Source organism: Lepisosteus oculatus, chromosome 1, assembly GCF_040954835.1.
Source record: "Lepisosteus oculatus isolate fLepOcu1 chromosome 1, fLepOcu1.hap2, whole genome shotgun sequence".
NCBI classification, from domain to species: Eukaryota; Metazoa; Chordata; class Actinopteri; order Semionotiformes; family Lepisosteidae; genus Lepisosteus; species Lepisosteus oculatus.
The window spans coordinates 75424216-75435241 of NC_090696.1; the positions used below are offsets into that span (position 1 = coordinate 75424216).

The 11026-nt window shown below is 41.1% G+C and overlaps 2 long non-coding RNA genes across 3 annotated transcripts; one reads left to right on the plus strand and one right to left on the minus strand.

Moving 5' to 3' along the window:
- Positions 1-561: 561 nt before the first annotated feature.
- LOC107077185 (uncharacterized) lies at positions 562-7608 on the minus strand. 2 transcript variants are annotated; one of them, XR_011190197.1, is made up of 4 exons: positions 7510-7608; positions 3443-6863; positions 1951-3231; positions 562-1296 (listed from the first exon to the last, which is right to left on the minus strand). It is a non-coding gene; the product is annotated as an uncharacterized lncRNA (long non-coding RNA). The 2 variants fall into 2 exon arrangements; XR_011190196.1 differs by having other exon boundaries at positions 1951-6863.
- Positions 1290-10951, plus strand: LOC107077184 (uncharacterized). Its single transcript, XR_001478268.2, has 3 exons — positions 1290-1732; positions 1974-2511; positions 10356-10951. It is a non-coding gene; the product is annotated as an uncharacterized lncRNA (long non-coding RNA).
- The last annotated feature ends 75 nt before the right edge of the window (positions 10952-11026 follow it).

Sequence of the window (11026 nt, forward strand, 5' to 3'; positions counted from 1 at the left end):
CTTAGGGATATTAAAGACACTCTCGCAGTGTCGTGGTGACTTTAGGGAAGCAGGGATTCAGAGATCTCCAAACTGCCGCACTGCAGCTGATGTAGAGACAGCTTAACTGGCTTTCAGCCCCTCCCTCAGCTTCTCTCAGGGCGATAAGGACTCGGCAAGCTGCCTCCAAACCTGACAGCCCTGCGATGATTCGGCGCCACCTCTCCAGGACCGCTCCAGGAGCCAGACGTTTTCAGTTGGTATGGTTTATCTGTCACGCAGTCTCAGTTGCAAGAAGATACCACTGCTTCAAGGGCCTTGAATACAACTCCCCCTCATTTTGTTTCTGTCTTCTTCCTGGGCCGCTCCCGACTTTTCTCACCTCAGCGATTTTTCAATGTTATTTTTACAACACACAAGGTCTCGAAAATACCATGTAGACGTTTAACCCTCGTGTACAAAAGCCCTTACATGCTGCTTCAGTCTCTTCTTGTCCTCGGCTAAGGGGACAGTCGGACCCGAATCTCTGACGCCTGAACTATAACAAGCATCTTCACTGTTGAAGTCTGTCAAGAAACCTTTATTCACCATGTTTTATTACAATCCAAGACCACCAAGTGTACACAAATAGTTTATAGAGAAGTATATCAAATATCCAGCTATATAAAAAATGACACGTTTTCCGAATCATCATGTACATTGACATTACATATAGCATGATTTTCGTACAGGTTTGTAGGGAAAGAGTCAAGGTAGATGGTTCCAAATCTACATATAGAAACAATATAAACACACTGTACTTAAATCATGTTGAAGCAAGTCATAAAATGTAACTCACGAAATACTTTGAAAGCACAGTATTATTAAAATAAACTTATATAACGTCAATAAACTAAAGGTTTCTTAGGTCAAAGCAAAATTATACGTGAAGTATGATGTATAACTGCCTTAAAATGTATAAGCCAGTTTACGTATTTAAAGCACGACATACTGTAAGTAGCTTACATTGAAGCGTGCTTTGTGTCTGTAAATTTCAGGCAAAAATACTATTCTTTGATTTCCGATTCGTAAACAACACTAGAGGTCCCACAGCCTACAGTATCTGCTGAGGCTGAGCCAGCAATTGCGAACTAGTGCGCCATCGTGCGCCCCCTGTAGGTCATGAATAGGTAGTTTCCTGAGTTTAGCTCTTCTGCGGCCGTCTCTAGGAATAGCAGCAGTCGCTCAGCAGTGCTTCAGACGGCGCACGTCGTCTTTATTACTCCGTAATACACCGGATTTTCAATCCCCGAGCTGCACCACAGTCATTAACAACGGCTGATCCCAGATTTAGAGACGAAAAAAAAAAGAAGAAAAAAAACTGCTGTCAAGCGCAGGCTTTAAGAGAAAGTTCAATTAACACACAGAGGCAGGGCCAGCTTCAGATAAGCGTGTCTTAAAAACAAATATTTAAAAGTACAAAACAAAAATGCTGTGGTGAAACCCGGTATTAGCACATCTATAATCGTGTTATTATATCGTACTGCAGGTTGTATTGGCTTCCTGTACCTGGAATTAGATAATGCATTAGGAAACCATAACATTCTCGGAAGGAGCTGATAAAGTAACTCAGAGGAGGTTTTTGAACGATTATATGAGTAAACACAGCAATAAGAAAGAAGTGGAGAACGGAGAAGATGAAATATAGAAATATGTATTAGACTGCAGTGCACATACCGTACAACAAGAATGAAAACAGGACATTTCAGACAAGGTAAAAACACCGAGAGAGAAAGTCTCTAGTTCGGGGAATAATTAAAAATATATATATATATTAAGGAGCTACTTCAACCAAAACCCTTCTAAGAAGTGGTCATTCCAAGAAAACATCAGGCTGAACACACTGTAGCAGCTAGGAAAAGCCGAAACGTTGTATTTCTACTGTCTTATGTTTTCAATTTCGACTTCCTCAGAATAATTAGCATTACTTACGGTTCATATCCTGTCGTTTGCAGACGTCCCTCGACAGCCTCCTCCGGAATTCAGTGTTGGTTGTAGGAAATTCGTGAATTACCCTGTGAGGACACTAGGTGGGGGCATTCATCACAGTTTAAATCCTGTTGGACGTCAAGGCTCTTTGTAAAGTATTACGACAGCTACGGAAGCCATGCGTTTTATAGATGAACGGTGAATACTTTACAAGAGCTCTTGTAAACAACAGCGTTTTCCAATGGCGGTGCTGCCTGTGCTTGGCCATACTTTTACTATGATGTCACTGTGCTTTATTACTAACCTTATATTGTACAATGGTATATAGCTTTTTTATAAGACGTAGGAAGCCCTCCGTAGAAAGTAGGCTATACACACAAGCCACTCGTCTGCACAAGCGTTTATCATCCATTTTAGAAGACACGGAGGCTGTTATTGTGCTTCAGCTACTGTCAGAAAGTTTTACACCCTAGCAAAGCTGTCCACATTACCCCCTGAGCCAGAGGCCTGCACACAGCTTTCGGAGTATGACGTTATGCGATGACAAGAGATGTGGAAATAAAGGTAAGGGTCGCTTATTCGTTTTTTTATGTGCAAACTGTCAGAGGCTTATAGGAGGTTAATTAGGCATTCATCCACTAGTTAATCATTTCACTCATTCGATCACCAATTATTTCATTCATTCACTAAATGCAGTGAATCCACCCATTCATTCAAATTGACATTCTTCCATTCTCTTCTTTATTCACTCTTCTGATGAATGCTTCTCGGACATTTTTCATTATTCTTCTGTTTTCAACTCTTTTCTTTTCTTTATAGAGAAACACTATATATGTTGATCTTCTACTGAAACATCTGCTCTTTTGTTTGGAGCGGCAAGTAAACCTGACAGACTTGTTTTTTGCAATGTTTTTGCAATGAATATGTCTCAGTCAATTGGATTTTGACTGCTAATGTATATTTTCCCTCAATGTATTGTGATTAGGTTTTGGAAGGTTCTGTTCAGTTTGAATTAAAAACAGCTGAACAACGGGCTTTGTTTTATTCTCACTCAAACCAAGCAGAATTATTAACTACTGTATCAAAGTTGCTTCAACCGTACAAAACTCGTTTTACTTGTTATAATCAATAACAACTGATTACTCATGGACATTGAGTCAGTAATGTCCTCGTAACATACACGTTTTGAACGGTAAAACATTTGCACAGCAGTGTATAAACACACACATGATGGAATACGAACCACGTGCAAAGTAAACTCTGAAAGGCCCAACATGTCCTGTCCTGCCATGGGAGAACAAGACAAACAGGGTGGCGTTAGAAATGAAGCACAACAAAAAAAATAAGTGGGAGCAAACCATGAAAAAAATGGCATTTTCCAATTTAAACTTCATCAACATGTTCCCTTTGTAACAATTGTGTCTATTTTTAAATATGTCTAGTGTGTCCTCATTTTTACTTCCATAGTTGTACCTAAGTACAAAAAAAAATTAACCTGGTGTCATCTTCGTTGAATCAATTGCGCCCATTCTCACATCATCGTTTTTTCAGACTTCCATTGCGGGAAAGAAAAAAACAGGCAGTACAGGGTTAATTCTGCTTTCCCTTGTGTAATCGCTTATCTACAGTGCTGTTGTCAAGGCTACTGTTATGCACTGTGAAATGCAGGCCTTCGGAGTAACAGGAAGTCCACTAGCTGAAAACAACAAGTGAAACCAAAAGACTGGTCGTCTCCCACACAGAGCAAACCTGCTGGCCATACACTCCTTGGGGACTGTTGCTCTGGATTCAGACAAACAAGTGGAACATCTTCCCACAGAGATAAGAATAGCATAAATGCAACATCACAACAGTTTAAACCTACTGCTGTGAATGTTTTAAGGGCTTGTGTTTTGGTTTAAATGCATGAAAGTGCTGGTACACTGTCCTAGTTTCCTTCTGTAAAGCACTGTGGAAGTATTGCTACATTTGGCAGCAGATAAGAGTTTACTTTTTAAATAACAACATTTAAAATAATAATGCGTAAATACACATACTAGATTATACTGTATGTGCTGTGACTGGCAAATTGGCGCACAAAAATGTTCTTCAGCTATTTTAATAACCATTGGTATAGGAATAGGGAATAATATCTTCTAAAGCTTCTACTTTGTGTTTAAATCTGACCTGCTGCAACATGAACAAACACACCCATTTCAGTTGTGAACTAGAATATCAAGAATGAAAGAAAACAATCCTATATTTTGTGCACAGCTCTGCAATGCTACTAGTCAGGTCAGACCAGATCGTAACAATCAAGTCACAGCTGAACACACAGTATTTCAGATTTACACCTGCACTAGCAATAGGGGATACAAACGATTTCAAAATATACCTACAAAATGTAGCTGCACATATGTATATTCATTATGAACAAATAAAGAAGAAAAAAGAGCTAAAACAAAGCTGAAATTGAGGACTCAAAAAAATAACAACAAAGACATTGTGACTGACTGTTGAGACCTGCTGAGAACTGAAAAACTCGCCACAATGACTATATTAAAGATGGCAGAAAAACGTTGCATGGACAGGGGTTTTCTTGTCTTTCAAATTGTATTGCTCCTGCTGTCCATGTTTCTGAATGTTCAGGCTGTCGCTGTGAACGCGCTCTTCCGACACCTGTATTTCCCGAGAAACCCCATCCCATGTGAAGGTGTGTAGGGAAAGACAGTCCTGCCCAGGGCTCAGTGGACAGTGCTTCTACAGGGCGAGTACGGAGTTCACATGTGCAGGTGGACTGCGGTCATGGTTACCCTGTATTCCCAGGGACTGTGGTATAAGGAGAAAGAAATACAGAGCAACTGAGCACTAGATCTCACAGGACATAACCGCTGACATGTGAACAGCTGTACGAGCAAATAACAGGTATCAGCTGAGATTCCAAGCAGACCCTGTGTCCTATCTCCAAGGCACTGCAAAGTACCATTCTTCCCAGCATTTCCTCATGACCAGATCTGCCAAGCTATTGTTTGTAAGGAATATTTCTAAATTTGATTAAACAGCTTTAGCACACAAGTATATCAGGGAGTTGAACGTACCAACTTATTTGGCTGATGCTTTATCCAAAGTGACTTACATTTGCCTCCATATGGTACATATTGTCGGGTATCTTACTGGAAAAGTACAGTATGAGTGCAGATCCCTAACCACTGCAGTCTGGTGCAGTGCCTGCTGACAGTAAAGTTTCTGGGACATAAAGTGAGTTGGCAAGAATAGTGTACGACAGAACACTCAGAACCTTGAAATAGCAAAAATAAATATGACGACGCATGCCCATGTGTCAATGTTTGAGAAAGTGCAGTTGGTAAGAAAAACTCTGCCTGCCTGATCAAACAAAATCTATTTATCCACTGTTCTCCTGCTTTCTCTTTCCGGTTTGATTTCTATAATCTTATTAAAACACTGCAATTACGTATTTTCAGGCTGTATTAACCAGGCGCACAAACAGGCTGGGTCATGAAAACATAGCCAGGGGAAACTTATCGACTGACTTTCCAACTGAATTTAGAAGAGTGTTCCCTCATCACAGACAGCCCAGGTTTTGTGAGGGAGTGAGGTTACCACAGAGAGTGCAGTAGTGCAGAGAGCCCTGTGGTGGTGTCTTGGGGTGACACCTTTGGTTGTGTAATTGATAGAAATGAGAGCTCCACCAGTTCTTCCCTCTCTGGGGGCTTTCTTGTGTCTCCCTGGGGCCGAGCGGCTGGGAGACAGAGCCCAGAAACCACAGCAACGCCTCGTTAGGCAGCAGTTATTACTGTGAATGGAGAACAGCTTTCCGAGGAATCCCAGAGCAGAAACCTGGCACGGGTCCAGAGTGCATTTCAAACGACGAGAACAACATCCTACAAGAGCCTTGAAAAGAAATACTAATTGTTAGTAATTCTGAACATCTCTGTTACATTTATCCCTGAAACAAAAAAAAGCAGAGATGTCAGTCCACTGTAGGTCTATGGCACACAGGGATTGTTAGAGATCCCCTTTGCAGGAAACAATATGAACATGAGGAAAACATGCACACTCCCAACAGAAGGCACATGAGGATGAACCAATTGAGTCCTGAACCCAACGGCCACAGGACAGCAACACCAAAGTACTTTGTGTCTTTTCCTGTTATTTAAATGAGTAACAACACTGGATTTAACTACATTTGAAGGCACAGAAAAATAGTAGGACCCAAGCAGTGCTTCTGTTTTTCTTTGCTTTAAATCTTTGTCGATATCTCCAGTGTTTCAGATGCTGGTGCTTCTCAATTCCAAGCAAGAAGCTTTATACTACTGAAATAGACATGCAAAGTGGTGCATTTTAATAAGTGACTTATGTAAACATAACAAAGTTTAACCTTTGAAACACCTGGTTATATTCACAGAGTGCAATTGCATTCAGGTTGATGAAGATCAGTTGGCTGTTCAAATTTTACGATTTTGTTATCATCCTCTTTGGCGTTAAACATAATGCAAGTATGCTCCAAGCCAGCCATTCTTGAAAAACATGCTGTGGAAACTCAGGAAGAGGCTGTGCTGTGAAAATCATTGATTTCTGAACTTACTCATTTGCTATGGAAATCAGGGACTTTTCTCTCTCAGACTCATGAACTGAAACTTTTGAGAAGCAATCACACATTGTGACACAGCTTGGAGACTGGAGGACATCTGTCTCGTGCAGACACAGACCCTACTATATAATACTAGAGCCTGTCCTGTGTGCCAAACAGCATGCTTTTATATTCAAATCAGAAGTTTTTACTTATCTGTTGGACTGTGTCAATAAATGCTTCATTGTTGGTAAGGCTGGGTGGTTGCTGGTGGTCTGTAACCTTTGCTTGTAGCATCATGTGGTGTGATGTTTTGCACACGGCATGCCAGTAATGGTCCTTTGCACTAAAAAAAAACACTTGAATAGCTTTTTTTTAAGGTATGGCCTAATGTTTACCTTGAAGTTGCAGCTAGTCACACGTGCTGTGGAACCTGAGTCCTGAGAGATCCCTAATGCAAGAATTCAAGTTCACCTCCAGACGCTGAGCAGTTGGAAAGTGAAGTTACGTGCTCTTTGTCCTCGGCGTTATTGACGTTTCTTAGAAAATGTGAAAGAAAGCAGCAATGTAGCGGAGGATCTTTATTTTAACAAGCAAGGGGGGAGGGGCTGGGCCTGACTTCCTCGACAAGGAAATGCGACAGCGTGCAGTTGTGTCATACATTATCATGCAGTAGATCTCACTGCAAGAAGCTTAATTTATTCACCTTTCCACTTCGCAGAAACACCAAACCGCTTTTAAAAGGTTGGGGAAGCTGATCTTTCTTCCATGTCCGGGGTCGTCGATGGCAAAAGGATGACTTTCAACCGCAATTTTTCGTTTTAAATAATAACAACCTGTAGCAAAAGCATCTCTTATGTCCCCGTGAGTGCACAGACACAAATTTGAGAATTGTGTTACATGTGAGCCGTACACACTACACCCTGATTCTGTAGAATCGTTGAAACAGTTATTTCTTCAAAACCAAAAATGATATGATCAACATTTCTTACCGAGAAAAAAACGTACTGGAATGACAGGCTCGTTTCTCACTTTCATTCATCTGTATCCTGTGGCTAGAACTCTGCTTCTGACATTGTAAAACCCGAAAGACATTGTAACCCACATTAGCGTCGCAACTGAGAATTTACTATATATGTAGTTCTGAATTGTATATGATGCTTGTGGTATATATTTTTAAAAGGGCAAGGCGATTACACAGTGGAGTTTTCTCATATGGTTGTGTGCACATCCAGAGCAGTGTAAATTCAAATTTTCCCTATCAGATGAGAGAGCCTTTCCTAAGCACTTCTGTGACAACAGATTCCGATTCATATTGTATGCATTTTCCATCTTCTCATTCCCTATGAAATACTGATGTGGTTAGTTTTTTTTTACCATTATTGAGTAACAGGTGGTGATGTCTATTTTTAATAAGTTTTTTTTTCTGGTTGATCTACACAAACGTAAACTGAACTGCATTTCAAACCAAAATATTTTTAAAGAACTGAAATTAACAGAGGAGGTTCTCTCAGAAACGAAACTGCTGGTTTTCTGTCTTCATTCACACTGAGATTCTGTCAGGAAACTGTGTTGTGTCTTAACGTCAGTCCAAAAATGAATGTTAACTTTGAATTCTTTTTAGTCATATTTTTTTAGGATATGTAGAAAAGAAACCTGTTTTTTCTTCCTTCCAAGGAGATGCTAGTGCGTCTTTAAGTTACAGTGCACAATACACAAGAAATTGTTTTCCAGAAGATTCTTTTTAAAGAGTCTTCTGGTCCTGGGGTGCCCCCGTGTTAATAATAATAATAATAATAATAATAATAATAATAATAATAATAATAATAATAATAATAATAATAATCCTTACACTTAAACTGCTCCACTCAAACTGCTTTAGAGGTAATGGGGATCCTCTCCACCACCACCAGTGTGCAGCCCCAACTGGATGATGTGACAGCAGCCAGAGTGCACCAGTTCTCTCCCACACACCAGCTCTCAGTGGGGAGGAGAGCAGAGTGATGAAGCCAGTTCATAGATAGAGATTATTAGGAGGCCATGATTGGGAAGGGCCAATGGGAAATTTGGCCATGACACTGGGGCTACACCCCCTACTCTTTTTGAGAAACTCCCTGGGATTTTTAATGACCACAGAGAGTCAGGACCTCGGTTTTACGTCTCAGCTGAAGGACGGCGCCTGTTTACATTTTACTGTCCCCGTCACTATACTGGGGCATTAGGACCCGCTCAGACTGCAGGGTGAGCGCCCCCTGCTGGCCCCACTAACACCCCTTCCAGCAGCAGCCTTCGTTTTTCCTGGGAGTCTCCCCTCCAGGTCCTGCACACCTGCTGAGCTTCAGTGGGCTGCCAGCTGTGAGTTGCAGGGTGTAGGTTTCCTCCTGCAGTCCAAAGGCACTGGCGTCTGGGAAACTGGCCCTGGTGTGAGTGTGTTTGTCTGTGGGTACCCTGCCATGGACTGGTGTGCCGTCCGGGGTGCATCCTGATTGGTGCCCATTGCTTGCTGGGATAGGGTCTGGCTCCCCCACTTCCCTGTACTGGAACACCTGGTTATATTCTGGGTGAAATTTCCACACAGAAAAAAAGTCCATTAACTATTTGGATTTGTTTGATGATAGGTCTTTATATTTTTCCTCCTTATGAAAAAATACAGTCTTAAATCTAATTTCTTGTAACGTCTCCTGCTACAACATGAAAAAAAAAACACAGAATGTCTGGGGTGTTTTGATTTTTCATTTCCACTTCTGGAAGAACTGAAATTCCTTGTTGTCATTTGTATAGTGCTTTTCATCCTCCACTGAAGTGTCGGAGCCCTGTCAACGATATTCTGAAGCCAGATTGCACCGGTGCCTCATTGCATAGCAGATGAGGTTACAAATCAGTTAGAATCTGCTTCACCAGTTGAGTTCAAGGGGAAATTTGGCAAGACCACATTGTGCCTAGGATGCGGTTTAGCTGGTTATGATCCCTACTCTTATTAACAGAAAAAGAGCATGGAAACGGGACCTTGCATTCACATTTCATCCACATCCTAGTACATTATAGAGCACAAGGTCTCAGGGCACTATTCTGGGGCACTGGTGTAGAAAAACTGGGCCAGATGGAGGATGGCCTCTCACTGGTCCACCAACAGCACTTAAAAAAAAAACAGAAGATACAGCAATGAAGTCCAGACTTCCAATGTTTCTGCATCCTTGTAACGAAAAAGCTTTGTAAAGTGTTATTGCAAGACTTATTAACTAAGACTAGGACGCTGTGACAACCTGTTTTTAGAAATAAAAGCTTTTGCAATTACAGTACCTGAGAAAATAAATCACCATTACATCTTCTCAGGTGCTGATGCTGTCAGGTATGCAAAATAAGAAGTTCAGAAGTTATAGCAGTATTATTCCCTAGGAATCCAGACTTGGAAATTCCTCATTGCTGACCCAAGGACAGGTGGGAGTTGATGGAGCTTGTTTTTTCTCTCTTACGTTGGTGTACTTGTCTTTTGTACGGGTGGATTTGTACTGCACGTACACAGTTGTTGGCTTGAACATTAACTGGGGACACACGACTTCAGATCAGGGGTCTCTCAAACTTGGGACTCGTGGTCTTCCAAACGAATCCTTCTTCTTAAGAAGGGCTTCCAATCCCACCATAGAATCAGACTGAAGTAATGTAACGATTATAAACAATCATATATGATTCCTAAAATGCCGAAGGGCTGGTCAGCCGGGCAGGTCAGGGTCTGTTTGAAAGAGTGTCAGACAGAGAGCCTGGTCCACACTCTTCTGCAAGGCTGCTGACTTTTTTTCGGTTCTTCTTTCATCTCAGCTCTTCCTCCTCTCGTTCACAGTTCTGTTTCCGTTGACGAAAGCCGAGAGAGCAGCGTACCTTTGGGCCACTTCCAGTTCTCGCTCTGAAAGCTGGGTTTCGTGCTCGAGAAAGAAAACTTCACCAAAGTCAGGGGGGGGGGAGGAGTATGAAAGCTAATCACCAGACCTGCCATTGACAGGTGTTAAATGAAAAAAAAACTCCAGCTGACAAGCAATGTAAAGATTTGTAATTAAATAAGATGTTGAATACTTGTCCGTGAAACACCGAAGTGTAGATCGCTGTATATTTAAAAAACAGTAGACATTTAGAATAATGTTAAACTTTCAAACTGTATAAAACTTCATAAGTAAACAGTATATGCTTCAAGAGCCAAATATATTTGTTTGTGTTACTTCATATGTGATACGATGCAAACTTCCTGTTGAAATCCCACGTTCTTCTAGTTTAGACTTGCTTCTTATATATTCAGGATCCAACAGCTTTCGGGCATTAGCTTAATTATCAATAAAAAAAACATAACGGCAAGCTCCAACTTGTATATTGTACTGTAATATTCTATAAAAACAAAAATTCATGAGCAACAGAGTTGCCATTCAATAAAAATGTGGTTCAAGACCTTGGTCCTCGAGTGTCCCTTTCTGCCACCAGACCAACTATCTGTTAACACGAGTAGAAACACTGAATGCGCCC